Source organism: Panthera pardus, unplaced genomic scaffold (genome assembly GCF_024362965.1).
Source record: "Panthera pardus isolate Hobbes unplaced genomic scaffold, ASM2436296v1 HiC_scaffold_11, whole genome shotgun sequence".
In the NCBI taxonomy this organism is placed as follows: Eukaryota; Metazoa; Chordata; class Mammalia; order Carnivora; family Felidae; genus Panthera; species Panthera pardus.
The window spans coordinates 66,792,506-66,813,482 of record NW_026526666.1 but is presented as its reverse complement, the minus strand read 5'-3'; the positions used below and the strand labels follow the sequence as shown (position 1 = coordinate 66,813,482).

At 43.6% G+C, this 20,977-nt stretch overlaps 1 long non-coding RNA gene across 1 annotated transcript in view; it reads right to left on the bottom strand.

Annotated features, from left to right (window-relative positions):
* Positions 1-20,695, bottom strand: part of LOC109266905 (uncharacterized) — a 30,612-nt gene extending 9,917 nt beyond the window's left edge. Inside the window, exons 1-2 of the long non-coding RNA XR_002079910.1 lie at positions 20,628-20,695; positions 2,263-2,424 (exon numbers count right to left, since the gene is read on the bottom strand). This is a non-coding gene — a long non-coding RNA (uncharacterized LOC109266905). The remainder of the gene's footprint in view (positions 1-2,262; positions 2,425-20,627) is intronic.
* Positions 20,696-20,977: the final 282 nt, after the last annotated feature.

Genomic DNA, 20,977 nt, shown 5'->3' with positions numbered 1-20,977 from the left:
CAACTTAGCCCAGTCTCTCAAAGTCAATTCGGTATTCAAAAGTCATTGCCCTAGTTCCATACGAGTAAAAGTGTGGGCTCCTGCCGGCAGTATCCACATCATCTGGGAGCTTGTTAAAATGCAGAATCTCGGGCTGAATGCAAATCTATATTTAACCAGATCCCCAGGTGAATCACTGGTACTTTAAAGTGAGGAACACTGCACTGATTGATAACAAGCTGGTACATTTGGCATTATGTTTGGCATTGTGATACATTTAGTGTCGGTTATTCATTTATAAGCATATTTGTGACTTGTTCAGAAGAAAGGAAGTCACTGCTTGCAGAGCATCTCCTGTCAGGCTGTGTGCTGTCCTCTACATTCTCTCACTTTGTCCTCCAGCAATCTGGGAGAGGTGGATAGCACTGTCCTCATTTCACTGATGGTAAGACTGAGGCTCAATGACATTAAGTAACTTTAAACAGCTGGCAAGTCTCCAGCTGGGGCTTGACTCCAAGTCTGAGTCGACTGCACAGCCCCTCAGCTTTGAGACTGCAGAGCTGGAGCAGTCTTTAGGAAACAGACCATTTACATTGGAAGTGGTAGCAAAACAAGAAAGGTTACCTTGTTATGTTAGCATTCATTTTTGCTTAGAAGTAGCAAATATTTGACTTTCTTACTTCCAGTAGAAACCTAAACAAGGACTTAACTTATACAGTGTATAAAAAACATGGATTTTAAGCTCAACCTCAAGGGGGGTACTAAATGTCTAAGGTATCATGAAGTCATATTAAAATGTTCCCTTAAATTTACAGATGAGCTTTTTAGTGATTTCCCGATACGACCACTCATTGACGATCTACTGTCTTTCGTTTTCATTTTCTCACTAATTGAAAATTCATAATACCTCATAAAACATCACCATCCATAAACTGACACTAGCAGAAGAAATGCCTCTAAGTGAGCCAGATGAAGAAATAGTCAGATTCTCTTCCATTTCTCATTACCCTTCCCCTTTTTTATTATTATATTAAATTACCACAGTAGTTGGGATAATTAAATTCAGGGCAAAGAATGGGATTTAATTAACCAAGCTAAATATTAAAACGAAGTCAGCCTGAACTTTACATAGATGAACTTGAGGGTTCTTATTTCAGTTTTATTTAAAGACAAGTCCCTAAGTTTCTTTTCTGAAGAAAAATGCACAAATAGCTGCCCCCAGGGAAAACGGCTTCACAAACGTGTGTATAGGGTCTAAAAATGTTACTGCTAAACCTAAGATAGTTACTACCAATCATCACCATCTCTGATCCTTAAAAGTGTCATTTTAGTGTACTTTAAATGAATGGATACATTATTTTGGAATATTGGAAGTTGGTGGAATCTTACCAGTTCATGTAGTTCACTCCCCAGCCTGCAACAGACCTATCTTGACAGTTTCACAAAGATCTGTACGTGTTTAAATAGGTCTTTAAAATATCCATGGAAGGCCATTCTATATACACTCTCTTGGTAGCACTTCCCAACATCAGCATAACATGTCTGCCTAACAACTAATAAAAAATTCATTTTGCTGTGAGTGTAAGCCTGTACCTTAAATCTCCAGACAAACGTTACATAGTTTCTTGTAGGTGTTTGTGGGAAAGTTTTAGCAAATCACAAGAAAGCAGAGGTTATTACATTTTTTTTTAGGTCCTAGGTACGTTATGTTTTACTTGGATGAAAAATTGCATGTCAGGGAAGGCTGAAGGCATTTACTTAGTGTTATTTTTCTCAGACTGATAGGAAGAGTCCAAAAAACATGTGCTTGTGTCTGTAACCATCCTACATCATCACCACCAGCATCAAAACTACTTACATCTGACCAAAAGGATCAAAGAGTGACCAAATGTTAGTTACAGTCAGAACAGTTTATCAACTTGGGTCCTGTTTAAATTTCTTTCATCAAGATCAGTCATTATTTGTTCACTTATAAATGAAACATTTAAATCCCAAAGAACAACACTTAAAAGGACATTTGAAACTCACAAAGTCTCATAGGGCTCCTGTGCAGTCAGTATTTGTGTCTGACTACCTTAACCTTGTCAAAATTTGGCACTTAATCACCTTTCACCATAGGCAATTCAGGAAACTCAGTTCCAATTGTTTTGCCCTTACTTTCTGTAAGCACTATGCATTTGTTCTTCAACAGACATATACATGCAAATACACAGAGGCAAGCATTTGTACAACTGAATAGGAAATGGGGTGTTTTACTTTCACTTGCAAATTCAAAAATCATACCTGACAAGGCAGCATTAATGGAAAGAGTGTGTCTTCTAAATGGAAGAGTCATTAAAATCTTAATTTGAGGTCATCCTGCCAGGATCCATTCCACAGCCTTAACACATGCTCATGGAGCACAGCTGTATAATATCCCTACACCCTTCACTGCCTTTGTTCTACCTGGAAAAGAGAATAATAAAAGGAAATTACATTTTATTTCCATGAGCTACAATCAAGTTTTAATATTGTCCAAAAATGACTCGTAGCATTCCTTTATCTTATTAGCTTTTTGGCATATTAAGTAATAAGATAATTTCTCATGGTACAGTATTTATGTAAGAATCATATTTCTCTCTGTGCAGATCACTTACAGAAGTGTCTGTTAACAGGAGAGAATGATGCGTAATCGGCACTTAAGATTAAAATAGACCTGAGAACATAAAAGTGTTCCTTCAATTAAAGGAATAGCATTTCTTCAGTCTCTCTTTTTTTTTTTTTTTTTTTTGTTTCTGCAGCAGAATGAAAACTGGCTTAAAATCACCCAACCCCAGGTTAATTACAGGAAGGTTTCCCTATGCAAGTCCAGCTTAATCTACTAGTGGTTCAAATGCAAAGTAGACTCACATGCCACTCCAGGATACCATGTAATTATTTTAAACAGTTTCCACCAAAGTCCTTGAGGTTTAAGAGATTATTTCTAGAAAGAGCACAAGCGTTTATTATCTTTCCAATATGCCAGGCACTATACATTTAGCATTTGGTCCTTCTGCCAATTCAGGAGTATCATCCTGCTTTTACATAGAGCAAAAAGAGATTCGGAAGAGATTTGTTATCTCTGCCTGACCTCAAAGCCCCCAGTTATACCACCCTGGCTATGAGCCAATTCTGTCATAATCAGAGCCAAAACAATTACCAAATGGTCCTTACTTCAATTAAAGGTGAAGATGAGTCCTGTTATGTAAGGAACAAGGGAAATAACATTAATGCATTGTGCCTGGGGTAATCCCCAACTCTTTAATGGAAAAACAGATCCAATAACGTTGATTTACAAGCAAATTGACAAGGAAAAACTAAAAATGAGAGTTTTTAAATACTGATGAGCAACAGTGTTTAAAAATGAAAATTTCGTTGACAAGTCTATTTAAACCACCAAAAGTCAATGAGGTGGAAAGGGGTTGAGGATAGGACCGACCATAGGATAAAAAATGTTTACAAGCTAACTCAGCCACACTTGGAGCTGACCCTTCAAGTCTCCCTCAGAGAGAAAGTCATCATGTGAACAATATCACCATGATGAGAGCTCCTTTTGCTATCTGTATTGCCTCCAAATCCTCAGAACATTCGTAGGAGGCACTATAATCCTTATTTTACACCTGACAAAAGAGGCTCAGAGATGTTGTGCAGCTTGCCCAAGGTTTTACAGCATGTCGCAGAATTGGAATTTACACCCGTTGTCTGGCTCCAAGGCAAGGTCTTTCCACTAAACCACACTGAGGGCCTTTCAGTGTGATACCACACTTGTTGCACCCCCACCTACCTGTGATGTAAGGTAGGCTGGGGGTGGGAGAATCAACCGAAGCCTTGTCTACATTAGAACCTCTGCTCTGGACATCTGCCACAGGCCAGGCACTGAGGTAGGCCACACAGCAATAAACAAACATATTCAGCACTTTTTTTCTCCCACCTATTTTGTACATGGCACTGTGCAATGGGTTATGGCAGGAAACAAGAAAGGAAATTTAGAGTTTTGTTATAAAGAAAAGACATATGAAACAATTATTTAGCCATGCCAGGTAGCTTCTGTGCTGGAAGGAGAATTACAAGAAATTCTGAAAATCTGTGGGGAGTGAAACAGTATTTTGGTACCCAGAGAGGAAAGAGAGTATGGCCTGGTAGAAGGAGGACAAGCACTATTGAAAGAAAGTTCTAAGTTTGGATCCCAGGGCAAGTTGTTTAATGTCTCTGAGAGTCCTGATCAGAGACGGACAGATTAGAAATAAAATATGTCAAGTTCCTGGCACTCGATGAAGAGTACAGTTGACTATTAAACAACACTGGACCTAGGGACATTGACCTCCACATAGTCAAGAATCCATATATAACTTTGACTCCCCCAAAACTTAAGTACTAATAGCCTGCTGTTGACCAGAAGCTTTACCAATAACACACAGTTGATTAACACATATTTTGTGTTTTACATGTGTTATATATGCTATTCTTACAATAAAATAAGCTTGAGAAAAGAAAATATTATTCTTTTAATTTTTTAATGTTTATTTTTGAGAGAGAGAGAGACAGAATATGAGTGGAGGAGGGGCAGAAAGAGGAAGACACAGAATCTGAAGCAGGCTCCAGGCTCTGAGCTGTCAGCCCAGAGCCCAACACGAGGCTTAAACTCACAAACCATGAGATCATGACCTGGACCAAAGTCAGATGCTTAACTGACTGAGCTACCCAGGTGCCCTGAGAAAAGAAAATATTATTAACAAAAACATAAGGAAGAGAAAATACATCTACAGTGCCGTAAAAATAAATCCATACGTAAGTGGATTCTCACAGTTCAAACTTGTGTTGTTCAAGGGTCAACAGTGGTAGGGATTAAGCAGTAGCCAGAAAGATCCCCAGAGGCAAGGAGCTTGGGCCGGACCATTTGGCAGGGGAAGGGGGTTTGGTGGGTGCCTGTGGATGTAAAGAACAAGGAAAAAGCCTCAAGGAGGGAGGAAATAGTAGGATGCATATGAAAACAAGCACTTGGAAATTTCACTCAGCCTTGTAGAATTTGAGCTGCTTTTGAAACACAACAATACAACAGGGACCACAGACCCTGTCAGTCCCTCCTCTGGTGCCTGGCCACTACAGTGATTCTACCATTCCACCTCCTCCCTGGGACTCTTCAGTGATGCTCCCTTTACCAGCAGTCCAATTCTCTCTAAATAAACTGTTCAAATTCTAGAGAGAGGAACCTGAATGCCTTGGTTCATTGGCATTCACAGGCTGCTGGCACAATTAATTCCCTTTCTCATAGACCAACCTGGTCCTGAAGCCAGAGCTGAAGTCACATGCTACACAACATGGCCTGCTGGCAAAGAATGGCTTGGGGGAGTTGCCCTGAGCAGGGGCTTGGGGCAGGACAGGCAGCTTGGACAGCCTGTGCAGTACAGTGGGAAGCGGCTGGGCAAGATGGAGTGGAGACAAGCCTTCCAGGGATTGGTGAGGGGATGGCGATAGGTGCTAAGGAACATAGGTAGACAGCAGTGGGAGGATAGCAGAGGAATACTGATATCCCCAAGCCCTGCTTGTCTTTGCTGTAGGCACAAGAAAGACTCATATGTTCTGTCTCAAGATGACAAACAGATCCAATCAGACTATTTGTAAAGGGCAGCCCTCCCCCACTTGTCACACAGTCAGCCTGGTCTTTGCCTGCTTAGTTAGCTATGGAAAGCCCTTGGAAGTCAGTTCAATCTCCTCATTTGAATCCTTGGGAGAAAAAGGGGCTTTGGGTTGCCCAATCCTACCCTAGGTGACTAGCTCCTTATCCCATCCTACAAACATTAGGATTCCTCTCCTTAGAATGCCCTTTCTGAACCACTGCTCCACCCCCAACCAGGCCCCATTTCACTCAACACACACACACACACACACACACACACACACACACACACACATCATCCACATGACTGATCCTACATGTTCAGCTCACAATTCAGTCCCTCCTGAGAACCTTTCATACCCCTCAGGCTGGGTTAGGGATTCCTGGACAATCCCATATCCCTCTCCTTTCCTGTCTCACAGCACACTTTGACACCCCACATTTGTACCACTGTATGCATGCCTCCTTGGGGATGGAGGAATCAAATGCAGTGCCTACCTTGGAAGAGCTCAAACGCAGGCAGAGCACTGAAGAACAAGAACAAAACCAGAGGTTGTTTGGGGAGCACAGAGAAAAAAAACAGTCAAGTGTAACTTTGGTAGGGAAGGGTGAGACTGAAGTGTAATAAGAAAGGCATCCTTCGACATGTGTAGGAATCAGCTTTACCTTGAAGGATGAATCAGACTTGGACAGGCAGGCATTGGGGCAAGGTCAGGAGCATCACAATGGGAACCATGGAAGTGACCCAGGACCAGGAGTCAGAATCCTCAGCCCCCTGACTTACTGTGTGATATCACTGTACCTCACTGGGCCTCAGTTTCCCAGAAGTTAAGGGAAGGTGTTAGGGACTAGATGGTCTCTGATGGTCTTGCTCCTGCTTTCTCCTAGATTTTCATTTTCCCTTATGTTTTTCATTGATTCAGCAAATATTTATTAATTACTTACTGTATGGTACTGAGGATACAATGAGGGGACAAAAGAGATGTTTGTATACAGTTGGGGACGAATGCTGTTAAAGTCAAGTACAGGCTGCTCTGAAAGTAACAAGGACACCTGCCCATCAGAGGACAAGGAATGCCCTGCTACTGTGGCATTTGAACTGAGGTCTGAAGGACGAGATGGGCATCCCTCATCCTAGGCAGAGGGGAAGAGCATGGACAAAGAGCCAGAGGTGGAGAGGAGGCTCAGTGGGAAGGAGCATAGTGACTCAGCAGTGGAGGTGGGGCTGGGGCTGGGCTGGGAGTGGTAGCAGGACCTGATAACCCCTGCAAGCCACAGAGAGGACTTTGACCTTTACCTTAAAAGTAGTGGGAAGGACCTACATTCCAGCCAAAGGATCATCTTCTCTCAGCCTCAATTAACTCATATATAAAATAGGGATGATAAAGCACCCACTTTATATGGTACTGGAAGAATCAAATGAATTAATATGTGCTAAGTGCTTAAAACACAACCTGGAAAATAGCAATAACAATAAAAATGTTTGCTATCACCATCATCATCATTAGCAACATCATCACCATCATCTCATCATTATTCATCTGGCTAATTCTCACACATTCCTCAAAATTCAGCATGGATGCATCTCTTCTGGAGCTCCTTCCCTGACTTCCCAGTCAGATTATGTACCACTCCCCTGGGCTCCCAAAGTCCCTGTGCTTCCATCTCTCAGCCTGCAGAGTAATTTGCTGTTTACATCTCTGCCTTCACCACTAAACCGTAAGCTCATCAAGGGGAAAGGACGGTGACCTACTTGTCAGCACAAGATTGGGCACAAAAAGAATGTCAGTGAAGGTGCTCAATTGTGGTAGGCTTTATAACGCCCCCCCAAGATGTTCACACCCTAACCCTTGAACCTTGAGAATATGTTACCTTATGTGATAAATGTGACTTTGCAAATGTGTGCAAAAGTTAAGGATCCTGAGATGGGGAGATTATCCTGAATTATCTAGGTGAGCCCAATATGATCATAAGGGCAGCAAGAAGACAGCAGGGAGATCAATCAGTAGTAGGAGATGTGATGACAGAAGGAAAAGATTGGGCCCATGAGCCAAGGAATGCAGGTGGTTCTTACAAGCTGAAAAAGGTAAGGACCTCCAGAACTGTAAGAGAATAAACTGACGTTTTAAGGTTACTCCGTTTGTGGTAATTTATTACAGCAGCAAAAGGAAATTAATGTGCCAGCCAAACATGAAGCAGGGATTAGAGAAAGAATAATTGTGGGAGAAGCGAATGCTCAGACCAAGCACTCTCTGACCCCATCACATCAGTGAGAGCTGGGGTGATGTTTATGGTGGCCCCTCTGCCCACTCTGTCAGAATACCCTCATCAAACTGGGCCCCCCAGAAGCAGATGCCACCGCCATTTTAACTTCATCCCTGGTCTTTCAACTTGGTAGACCGAGAAAGGGGGAAAAGAATCAGTGTGTCCAAAGAGATGAGTGCACTGTTTCTCCAGGCTCCAGAGGATAGAGGCTAGAGTATCAAGTGCAGTAATGGAAGGAACACTGGCTCAGGAGACCTGGGTTCAATTTCCAGCCCTACCACCAATTTCTTGTGTGATTTTGAACAAATATTACATTCCAGACAAGCTCTTTCTCTTCTGTTCCACATCCCAATCAATGGTGGGAAACCCAGGAATATTTTTAAACTCTACCCCTTTCCCTCAACCATCCAATCAATTACCAAATCCTGTGAATTTTACCTCCTGAAAATTTCCCAAATTCGTCCCCTCCTCCCCCTCTTTATGGCTGCTATCCTAGTTTAAGTCTCATCTGCTCATCAGAGACAACTGGACATCTTCTATGTACATGGATTCTGGCACTGACCTCACAGGAGACCTCCCTTCCTTAACATCTGTACCCCTCCTATCCCCTCAGTCAGAATGAGCTGCCTAAAATATCCACCTGACCAAATGCCTTCCCTGCCTAAATCCCCTGAGGAGAGTCCCGAACAGGTGACAGTCCAGATGTCTGAGCATGACTTCAAGGCCCTGCATTATCTAGGCTCTGACTGCTTAACTAGCCTCATCCTCTCCCCTTCCTGCCTCATGGTTTATATTAAACCATGCAAAACTACCTATATTAATTCTCTTCTTCCTTTCTAACAGAACCTAATTTTATTAAGGCAACAAAGCGCCTAGCTTTAAAACATTTTTCAGTTTTTCTTACAGTTAGAGGTGGCCACATCACACAGCTATGGCCAATGAGATGTAACAAGTCCCTGGTGAGGTTTCCAGGAAAGATCTAAAAGAGAGCAAACTCAGCTGACATTCTACTTTCCCTTTGTCATTGTCCTCCCCACCTCTTCTTTCTTCCCCCCTGGAATGCTGATGTGATATCTGGAGCTGCAGGTGCCATGTTGCAACTATGAAGGCAACAGCCAATAACCATGAATGACAGAATTGAAACACATGAGGCACCATGGTCCTCAGTAGCATCTCTCAGCTGCTACAGCAGCCTGGATTGTCTTCCCTGTGCTTCTCATTACATGAGAAAAAAATACATTCCTTACTGCAGAGTTTCCCAGCCAGTGAACACATTCTTATTGATGTTCTCATTCTATTTCCTTGACATTCTGAGCAGCTGGGTGATGCTCTGGGCTGTCAGAGTCCCCAAGCCATTTATTTCTGACCCCAAACAGCCTGTCCCTCTACCCTTTTGGGCCAAAAAATGTTATTGTATGTATGACACTATGTGAAAAAGGTTAGACAACTTTGCCTCACTGATTTAAGTTTGATTATTACCCTGTCCCACTTGGCCATTACCTATGCCTCCCAGTCTGACCACATTGAAGAGACTCACATTGGTCTTCAGACCCACCCAGATGTCCAATGCCCCTACAAATGCCTGCTATCCCCACCTCTAGGAGTTCCATCCCCACCTGCCTCCATATCTCCATTGCCTTATTGCTGACTGCATCAGTCTTCCATGCATCTAAGGACTCCCCATTCAGCAGCACTGACCTATTTCTGACCTCTGATGCTCCTTGGGGATTCAATTCCTGCCATCCCACTGACTGGAAGATCTCAGTGTCTTTGCTTACCTCCAGATCTACAGGGCTCATTTTTCTCTCTCTTGCTCATTCTCTCACTCTTGCTCATCATTAGGGATGTACCCTCCCTTTCTCTTATCCCACTTGGCTAGGGAAGGAACAATCCTACCATTGAGTTGCTTAGACCCCTGGTGACTTAGTAAAATCATTTTTTGGATATGCAGGGGTGGAGGTAGGTCAGAGTGGGCTAAGAAGTGCCTTTCGTCTAGTCCCTTTCATCCTCGAGCCTGTTTGCTAGTCTGGACCTCTGTGCCAGATGCTTTCCTCACTTACAGTGATGTTTTCTCTTGGGACCCTGTTGTTCTTATTGTAATCTGGCTGCTAACGCCCCTATCCCCATGACCTCAGTGCCCATCAGTTACGCTTATATATGTCTGAGCCTTAAATACGAACCATCCAAGTTCTCATTCATGAAGTCTATGTCAACCCGGGGATGTAGCTAGACACTGGAAGGGCATGGAATATATGTAGAGTCCTGAGCCTCCTGCTACAGAATAAATGATTAAATTCTCTAGGCCTCAGTGTCCCTATCTGTAAATGCAGAACCAGGTCTATGTGAATTCAGCTACACCATGCTGACACTAGAAGGAACCCCAGGGGAAGGCTCGAGGCCCAAGAATACATAAAACCAGTCTAGGAAGAAGGGGAGGGGGAGAAACGAGGGGGAGAGGAAGTTTTCATCAGGTGCTGAGCTTTCACTGCCAAAAAATTTCTCACAAACAAACCCACCCCAGCAAAGGAAGCTACTGTCGGCTGGCACACTGCAGAAAAGAAGGCGGGCACGAGGCCTCATTAATCCAGCAACTGTGGGATCAGTTGCAGATACCCCCAGCCCACCCACTTCTCACCATCTGCTGCTGCTGCCGCGGAGCCGGAGGCGTGCAGCTCTGGTGGGCGTCCAGCCGGCAGCCGGCAGAGGGCCTGGACCCTAAACTGTGGGGCAGCCTCAGCACGGGGACCCGCGCATTCCCTTGAGCCAGCTTGGGCCCCAAGGGTGTCTCCCACCCTCCGTCCCCACCCACCAAGCCACGCCACGACCCTCCATGAAGTTCTGCTTTGAAAGCAGCTGAGGGAGAAGCCTCAGTGCCCCGAACAAATACTAAGCAAATAAAAGACTAAATGACATTGATTGAGAACCCACTGTGTGCTGGGCACATACCTCATCTCCCACACTCCCCCCAAACCACACTAAGACTCCAAAACTAGTTCATCATAAGCCTTAATGATTTCAATACGCATACGGATGATGCCTCCAATATCCTGGCTTCTCAATTCCTCAGCCTTTGCTTCCCCTTCCACCTCATTACTCCCTTCCTGCTCAGACCTCAGATCTGAACACCCTAATGTTAGTTTCAAGTGTCTCTGTCAGTGCCTACGTCCTCTCCCACTTCCTCTGGGAAACTAACTCAATCCCACTGGGACTTTCAATTTGCCTTGTACTGTCCCTTTCCCCCTCTCCCACCCCCACTGTCCTCATTCCCTTCCTAGCCAGTGTAAATTCCAAGATCAAACATCTAACCCTGCCTTGCATGCATTCTCGATATCCTGGCCAGCCCTCATTCCACTGCACCTGCTAGCTCTCCAGCTACTCTTCTCCTGCACCTTCACAGCTGCACATGACAAGAGGAAAATACATGCTAATGCCCCTCAGTCTCCCTTTAAATTAGGGACCACTAGCCTCACAGGGGCCCCAAGACTACTTGCAGTAGCACTGTTTCTCTAATTCATTTTCTCTCCCTCCCTCTTGGATGGTGCTTTCCTGCTTTCTCCTCACTTTTCAAATTTCCAATTCCCCCTCCCCCATCTTCATTCTCAAGCAAAGACCCTGCTTCCTACCCTACTTTTCTGGCCATCTCTCAGTTTCTTCTTCATTTCTTTGACCTCTAAATGTTGAAGGCTGGTTTCTTGGGCCTTTTCTCTAACTACATTCACTCCCCAGGATCACTCATCCAGGGTCATGGCTTTTAGTATAATTAATGTTCAGATGATTCTCATGTGTATTTCCAGCCCAGATCTCTGCCCTGAACTCTGGAGCCAAATACACAATTGCCAAGTTGACATCTCCACCTGACTGTCTTAAGGACATCTTATACTTAACAAAAAAAGAATAGCTTTTTACCCTCCTGTCCACCCAACCTGCTCTCTTCACCATTTCAGCAAATGGCAGCACCATCCTACCAGTCGCTCAAGCCAAAACACTTGGGGTAACACTAACTCCATTTGCTTTTCTTCTATCCTTTAGAAAATTTCCCCTTCATGTAGAGATTGGTACCTATTTTGTTCACTATTATGACCTCAGCTCCTGAAAGAATGGCACTTAGTAGGTGCTTAATAAATATTTGCTAAATAAATGAATAATTAAATTAATAGCGATGAATGTCTTGGGCACCAAGTTATTCATCCATATGCTCATTAATAAATAATTACAGATTGGATAAAGGCTGAGAAGGAAGGTGCTGTGGGAGAAAATAACAGAGGGGTTCTACTTAGGGTAGAGGTCTTCTCCCTCAGAAAACGACTTTGAAATGGAACCTGAAGGATGAGAAGGAGTCATTGTGGAAGGGCCAAGCAAAGAACATCAGTGCAAAGGCCTGGAGGTGGGGAGAGTTTGAGGGGATCTGGGAAAGAAACGAATGGACAAAAGGGGCAGAAGAACAGTGAGGGAAGAAACAGAGGTGCCAGCAGACTCTGGATTGCTAAGCAGGGCCAGATCATGCAGGCTTTTGCAGACCTTAGTTAGGAATGTGGATTTTACTCTTATGTGGATCCTGAGACACTTAACAGAAGACCATGGGGGAGGGGAAGGGAAAAAAAAAGTTAGAGAGGGAGGGAGCCAAACCATAAGAGACTCTTAAAAACTAAGAATAAACTGAGGGTTGATGGAGGGTGGGAAGGTGGGGAGGGTGGGTGATGGGCATTGAGGAGGGCACCTGTTGGGATGAGCACTGGGTGTTGTATGGAAACCAATTTGACAATAAATTTCATATTAAATAAATAAAGTCCTCAAAAAAAAAAAAAAAGAATGTGGATTTTATTCCAAGGTCACTGAGTTCATTTGTCTTGTCAACTTTCAAAATAAAAAATGTGGAGTAATGTTAAGACCTGAGGAGCTGGCTCCCTGTTCTGCTAGGCTTATACACTATGTGACCTCTAGCAAGTATCTCTCCCTCTCTGAACTCCACATCTATAATCTAGGGATAACCACTTCTGATCTGTTTACCTTGTACCATTGTCTTTAGATTCACATGAGGTTAGCCAGGGACCTTCAGAGGTGTCACTGCCAGAGCTTAGGGGGCATTTTAACCAGATTGTTAAAGACTTGGACTAAGCAAAAGGGAAAGCTAGGAATGGTTTGCACTTAAAGAGGATAAATATGGTTAAAATCAGCACAGGCTGTTTTGCTATGGTATAAATTAAAAAGTATTTCCTAGCGTTGCCTGAGGCTTTCCAGCCAAGATTCCAGCCAAGTTCCTGGCATTCGAGAAGACCCGTTGAGAAGTGACCTGCTGACAGAAGAGTACCTGGAGATGGAAATTCTGTCCTGTCAAGGCCCTCAAGTGAGGGCTCACTTTGCGTATCCCCACTCCTGCCCTGGCCATTAACTCTCCCCCTCCTTCTCCCTCTGCTAAGGCTTGCCACACCCCATCTCTCTGCTCAGGGAGAGCTAAATATAAAATGAAAGCAACTGTAGCCACTGCTGTCTTGAGGTCAGGACACCCCCGAGAAGAATTACAAAAGGAGTAAGACATCTGAATCAGGCTGACCGGTCCCATGTGCCTTGGTGACTTAAGAGAGCCAGGCTGGCGTTCCAGGTCATCACCAGCTGGGCAGGGTGGTGGCTACAGGCAGCACCTCCTCCTCCACTTTCAGACAGTTGCCTAGGGCTGCTCAAGGGAAGCTGAAGCAGGTCAGGGAAAAGAATAGACTCCACATGCTAATATGGCCAGGCCTGGCCCAGGGATGGGGTCTGGGAGCTCAGAGCAGAGATAATAAAAATGGCTGCTTTTTTGTGAGTACAGACCAGGAGCCAGAGGCTTGAATACATTCTCTGTAATCCTCCTAACACCTCTTTGAAGCACACAGTATTTTCCCATTTTACAGGTAAGAAATCAGAGGTGCGGAGTTGTCAGATGCAATTTTCCAGCATCGTCAGCTTGGCCGCAGGGAAGGTGGGATTCTAGTCCAGTCTGTCTGACTCCAAAACTTATAAACTCTTTCCGCTAAGTCTCACTACCTCCTCCAGGGATATTTGCCTCATCTGACACAGCTAGAGGGAGGGGACCTCTAAGGCACATTTGCCCCTACAGGTAGAAATTTAAGAATAGTTACCTTATCAGACTGTTGAAAGGATTCAATGATTTAGCACTTGGGGGAGCACATAGTGAGTGTCTAGTGCATGTTGGTCCTGGTCACAGTTATGGAATTTGAGCCAGCTTCCATTTGTACCTTCATCATTCCTAATGATTTCTGATGTGCTGTGTGACTGCCCTTCTCCTGCTCTACTCCCTATACGCACACCAGATCTCTAAAGCAAGACACAGCCACTGTGGAAAGAGCATGGATTTGGGGTCAGACCAAAGTTCAAATTCCCACTGTACCACTTACTGATCTAACAACAGTTAGTTTCCTTTTCTAATAAAATGTAAATAAAAGTATCAACTTCAATGGGTTTCTGTGAGGGCTAAATGAAAAAATATACATAAATCACACCTGATAAATAAAGAAAACTCTTTGTGATGATCGTAAGGCCTGTGTCAAATCTTCCCTACTAGATGAAAAGGTCCTTGTGGCAAAGATTTGGCTTCTTATGAACACAGATTCCCTGGTCCCAGCATCTAGGACAATGTCTGGAACTTAGTAAATGCTTAAGAAATGTTTGTCAATGAATATAGAGTTTTGTCAATAATTTTTTTTAAGACCCTGAGATACAAGGCAGGTAGCACAGACATACCAAAGCAGATTTGACCCTTCCTCTCTGAAGCTGACATCCAGTTGTCATCATCCTCATACACATTAAGAATTGGACACATTATTAAAATCTCTCAAAGTGACTTCCCTCTCAACTATCCTTCAGGCTGCAATGAGATGACAGAGATCTGACATCTTCATCACACAATTACTAAAACACCCTTTTTTGAGTTACCATTTTAAAATACTTGCCTAGGGACACCTGGGTGGCTCAGTCGGTTAGGCATCCGACTTCAGCTCAGGTCATGATCTCGCAGTTTGTGAGTTTGAGTCCCCGTCGGGCTCTGTGCTGACAGCTTGGAGCCTGGAGCCTGGAGCCTGCTTTGGATTCTGTGTCTCCCTGTCTCTCTGCCCCTCCCATGCTCATGCTCTATCTCTGTCTCTCAATAACAAATAAACATTAAAAAAAATTTATTTAAATAAATAAATAAAAATAAAATAAAATATTTGCCTAATTTAGCTGGAGTTTGGGTTTAATTACAGGAAGAATGTGGGCTTGGGTTAGGTTGAGTTGAATTTAGGGAAGGGGGAGCAGATAACTGGATTTCTTTCACGTGCTGAAGGACTTCTGCTGGTTACAGAACTCCCAAATAACTCTGGGCCAATCCAAATAAAGCAAGCAACACCAAAGAAACTTGGAAAGCTCTTTGGAAAGAAAGAGAAGGTCATGGAGCAGGAGACTGAGAAGGCCTCAATCCAGTTAAAAATATTTCTGTGTCTCTCTAGGGCCTTAGAACACAGGTCAAGATGCTTGGCCTGACTGGCATTCAAGACTTCTACGATCTGGCCACACCTCTGATCTCTGCAACCTTGTCCCATACGCACAGCTCTCAATGACCATGGACCCCATTGACTTCAAGGACCTCAGGGCTCTTTCAACTTCTTTCCCTTGACCAAGGCCCAGTTTTATATCTTTTTCCTATACAGTGGCCTAAACTGGGCTGGTCTAGTTTATCAACCAATAAATACACATCAGGGTCTTATTATGCACCTAAATTGGCTCTAGAAGCTGGGGAGAAAGCAGTTAACATAACAAGTAAAATTCCCTGCCTTCAAGGATGGAACAGACAATAAATGACCACATAAATAAACAATATAGTCTTTTAAATGCTATGATAATTGCTTACCATATTAGTTCCTTTTCTCTTTTTGCTAGAACTGGTAAGGGAAGGGACAAAACAAAATCTGTGCTTGATTCAAGGTGTAGTTTTTGGGGGTGCCTGGGTGGCTCAGTCGGTTAAGTGTCCGGCTGGGTTTTGACTCAGGTCATGATCTCTAGGGTCATGGTATCAAGACCTGTGTCAGGCTCCACACCGACAGTGCAGAGCCTGCTTAAGATTCTCTCTCTCCCCCTCTCTCTGCCCCTCATCTCTCTCTCTCTCTCTCAAAAAAAAATAAAAATGTAGTTTTGGAAACACCTTTGATGTACTTTTTTTTTTTTTTAATTTTTTAAAAAGTTATTTTAGTTTTGAGACACCGAGAGAGAAACAGAGCACGACGGGCAGAGGGGAGGGGCAGAGAGAGAGGGAGACACAGAATCCCAAGCAGGCTCCAGGCTCTGAGCTGTCAGCACAGAGCCTGATGCAGGGCTTGAACCCACGAGCTATGAGATCATGACCTGAGCTGAAGTTGGACACTTAACTGACTGAGCCACCCAGGTACCCTAACACCTTTGATGTTCTAAATACTCATGGAAACATCCTGTACCTTCCCCTACCATTGCACTGAGACCCATTAACTGATGTTAACAGCACATTATATTGTCCTTTGGACTAGATGAGGAGCTGCTTGAGGGCAGGGATGGAATTCTGTTCTCACAAAGGCACTAGAGACTATCTGCTGAATGAATGAGAGGAAGATTGTGCCAACACTGAACTGTCTGTCCTCTGACCCCTAGTCATAAACCTTCAATTCATTTATACAGACATTCTGCCACTCTTGCAGTGAATTTTCCTAAGCTCTAAAGTGGTCTACTGAGGACCTTTGAGCTGGGATCCCTGATGACATTATAGCATCCAGGAAATAAGCATTTTCCAGCCCAACTCCATGGAAATAATGATTGAAAACATCATTATCTAGTGAGCACCTTCTATTGCCAGGTGCCATGCTAGTTCCTTGACATAGAACATCTATTTAATAACTAAAAAGTTCTCCTTGATAATCCTCCCAGTGCCAATAACTGTGAGAAATACATGGAAATTACTAGCTGCTATCAATATTACTGTGTCTAAAACTACCGTTTTCCCCTGCATTAGAACAATCTGAACATTGTTAGGCAAAGACATCTAAGCAATTTTAAAATTATTTGAGTCATGACAGAGAGACTCACAACTGAAATATTTACCTTTCAATTTCAGGTGAGGATGTTCCCAGAGATGGAAGATGTGACAAGTTCCCACATCATGTGAGTATCAGAGAAAAGTTCCCCTGACAAGTCACGTGCAGAGGTGGGAACCGCTGATTAAGGAGAGGATTAATTTTATCTTCCAAGTATTTCTGCCAGGGAAATACTCTTAAATTTGTAGAATGGTGAGGCTGGAAGGGTCCTTTGAGGTCTCCTGCTCTAACCCAGTGTCTTATGAATGGGGAAACAGAAGTGCATCCTAATTGTTCAGACTGCTTCCTTACATTTCCTGCTTCAATCCCTCCACTGCATGAGAATTTATTGAATGAACAAATGAATACAAATGAGGGAGTATTTGGATCTTGTTTCATCCATTCATTTACTCAACAAATACTGAGTATTTACCATTTTCCAGACACTGTTCTAGGGACTGGGGATACAGCAGTAGACAAAGCAGAAAAAAAATCTCTGCCCTCATGGAGTTTACATTCTAGAGAAAGGAGGTGAACACTAAAACTATATGCATACATACATGTTAAATGGTCATAAAAGCTAGAGAGAAGAATACAGCAACAAAGAGATAAGGAGTGGGGGAGGAGAGTGGAAACTTAATTAGGATGGTCAGAGAAGGCCCCTCTTAGAAAGAGATAGAAGCAAGGAAGGGAGCCATGTGGATATCTAGTGGTTAAAATCCAGATGGAAGGAATAGCAAATGTAGAGGGCTGGAGTATCCAAAGAATCCTGAGGAGGCCAATGTGGCTGGAGTAGAGTGAGCAAAGTGTGAGATTTCCAACATGATTCCAGAGACCAGAGACATGATAGGAGACTGAGGAGGGGTGCACCATATTGTAAAGGTCCTGTGCCATCAATGGCTGGTTTCCTCTCATATCATTCTTCTCTGTACTTTTCCCTTGCCCTCTGGCTTCTGGTTACATTTGGCCAATGGGAGGCACTAGCAGATTAGAGAGGGAGGGAATAAAAGCTAAGTATATCTCTCACTCTCTCTATTTCAAGTGGTATATCTAGCAGGGGCTACTGCCCCCCCCCCCCCCACCATGGCTCCAGCTCCCACCAGACAAGCCTACCAAGGTTCAGACTCTGGTGGAACAGCTCCAGTCCTTGGGCCCCTCCCTTTATTCCTGCATCCCTAGGGAAAGTAGCAGCCCCTTCATTTGCTAATCTCACAGTTGCCTCACCTCCTTGGTTGCTCTTTTAGCTCTTCTAAAACCTCTGTAACTAACTCCCTGCATTAAGTGATCTCTACTAGATTACCTGGTGTGAGTTGTGTTTTGCCAGCTGGACCCTGACTAATCCAGGCTCCATACGACCTTGTTAAGACTTGAGCTTTTACTCTAAGTGAAATGGGAAGCCATTGGAGGGCTCAAGCAGAGGGAGATGAAGGACCTTGAAAGCCTGAATGAGGCATTTATTTTTCCATAAGCACTTCTTGAATTGAAAACACTTAACCAAAGTCACACAAAATATGTGATGAACAGACTTCTGGTGCCTGCTCTTCTGCTCTCCACTCAGTGCTCAATAAATCCAGAAATTTCAAAGACAAGAAAAATAATTTGCATATTCTTAAGCAGTTTTGCTCAGGACTCTAACTCTTTGAAGACCTTTGGGGTCAGGAGGGGAGATGACACTGTGCAGAGGAAGACTTTTATCTGTTTGATTTCCCAGGAGTGCCAGCAGAGATGGAGAAGAAAGGCTAACCCTTAGGAAGCCCTTGCAACATCCTAGGCACCCTGCCAGGCAATTTCATATCTAATGGCTCATTTAATCCTACAAGGACACTACTCAGTGGATATTATTATCTTTATTTTGCAAACAGAGCTTCTGAGTTTCAGAGTGGTTAGGTAACTAGTCTAAGGTCACACATCCTCCTTTTCCATTGACAAGTGGACAAAGGATCAGTACAACCCTCCAAGGTGGCCATCAAAGCAGTTGAATGAGGAGTCTTTGGACAAAGTCATTGGACAAGAGACCAGGTCTTCGAACTAAAATTCATTTTCCCTCTCTGAATCTCAATTTCCTCATCTATAAAGTAGCAATAGTATCAATGAAATCCATTTCAAAGGATGGCTTTGAGGGTTAAAAGAAGCTACTGCATGGTAAGAGCACATTTTAAAGCTCTATATCAAAAGTTCTTAACTTGAGGTTCATGCCTGAGCTTTGAGGTCCATGAACCCCTTAAAGATGATGCTAAAATTTGTATGTAAAGGCACAAATATGCTGGTCCTGCAAAAAATGTGACTTTCTTCATGTCTCTTTTATAGGTAAACATCTTGCTGTGTGGATGGTGATTCCATTTTATAAAGAAAAGCTTTTCTATACTACATGGCTTCCAAATGTAAACCAACTAACTGCTGTGTAGACTATGTGCTCCGGACTTTAGGGGAAATTCAAAGGATTTTCAAGAATAATTTCCATTACATGTGATTTTTGCCTCACAGACCATCTTTAGAATTTAACCTCTGCATAAGATGTGACTCCTCTGTGCTTTTGTGGCAGGAGGGTCTGTGACTCCCAGCAACAGATTCTCAAAGGAGGTGACCCAAAGTTGGTTGGAAGCACCATTCTAGACAAATTTTGCAAGTGTTACCATGTTTTTTTTTTAATTTTTTTTAAATGTTTATTTACTTCTGAGACAGAGAGAGACAGAGCATGAATGGGGGAGGGTCAGAGAGAGGGAGACACAGAATCTGAAGCAGACTCTAGGCTCTGAGCTGTCAGCACAGAGCCCGATGCGGGGCTTGAACTCACAAACCATGAGATCATGACCTGAGCCGAAGTCGGTCGCTCAACCGACTGAGCCACCCAGGAGCCCAAGTGTTACCATGTTAATAGTGAACATACTATGGTTATTGTCATTACATATACATTTATTGAGCACTTATTATGTGTCAGATATAGTTCAAGAAGTCCACATCCACAAGGCTCATAGTGCTGTGGGGATAACAAACCAGCTGGCAGGTTTCTTGGAGGAGATGAGATATGAGCTGGATCCTAAAGGATGCTAGGAACCTTAACAGGTGAAGATGATAGAAGAGTTTGCCAAGTGGGAGGGACATCTTGAGCAAAGACATGGGGTGGAGAAGGTGGCAGGGTCAGCTTAGAGAACTCCTAGTTGTGACTGGAGTACAGGTCAAGATGTGGGATGTGCAGGGAGGAGGCAGAAGTACTTTTGGAGACAGAAGTAGGGCTTGGCTATGGAGACCTTCAGTTTCAGCCAGGCTACAAATTCTCTTATCTGTCCCAATATCCACAACTAACTCAGCCCTTTAACTCCCCCAGCACCCATTCCAGGGCTCAATACCTATGGATGCTATGGGAGAAGGAGACCCTTAACCTAGGTAAGAGCAAGACAGACCTGGAGTCTAGTCCTGATTCATCCACCATCCAGTTGTGTGACCTTAGACAAGACTCTTCCCTTCTTTGAACCTCAGCCTCTTCATCTATAAAATAGGATGTGTACTATCTCTCCTGCCAATAGTACCCAGTAGGGTATTTGGCACTTTGTGGGAGCTCACCTCATGTTAGTTGAACTGGGCTCTTGGAGGCCATCTAATGAGACAGTGAATAGTCAAGTGATTAGGAAGAAAGACCAAAGACAGCCTTAAAGTCCTGTGTTATTGTGGTCACTGACCTTGAGAAGCTCTCACTCCATCCAGAGGCAGCAGATTCAGCCCTCTCCCCTCACGCCAAGCTCCCTCTACAACAAAGGAGACAGGAGGGAAAGTCATCCGTTGCCTAGGCTGACCCAGACGTTAGAAATCTCCCAATGCATGCTAATGCCATCGACCCTCACCGAGCTGTGCTAGGTTTTCAAACAAGTTTATTTGACTCTGATTCACCTCTGGAGAAAAGAAAGGTTACATTATTGATATGAAAAAATACCAGGAACAAAGTCACCCAAACAACAACAATTCTCCCCAGCCTTCAACTTTCACAACTTCTACTTAAGTTTAGGTGACAGGCCCTTCTCAGAGAGGCCAT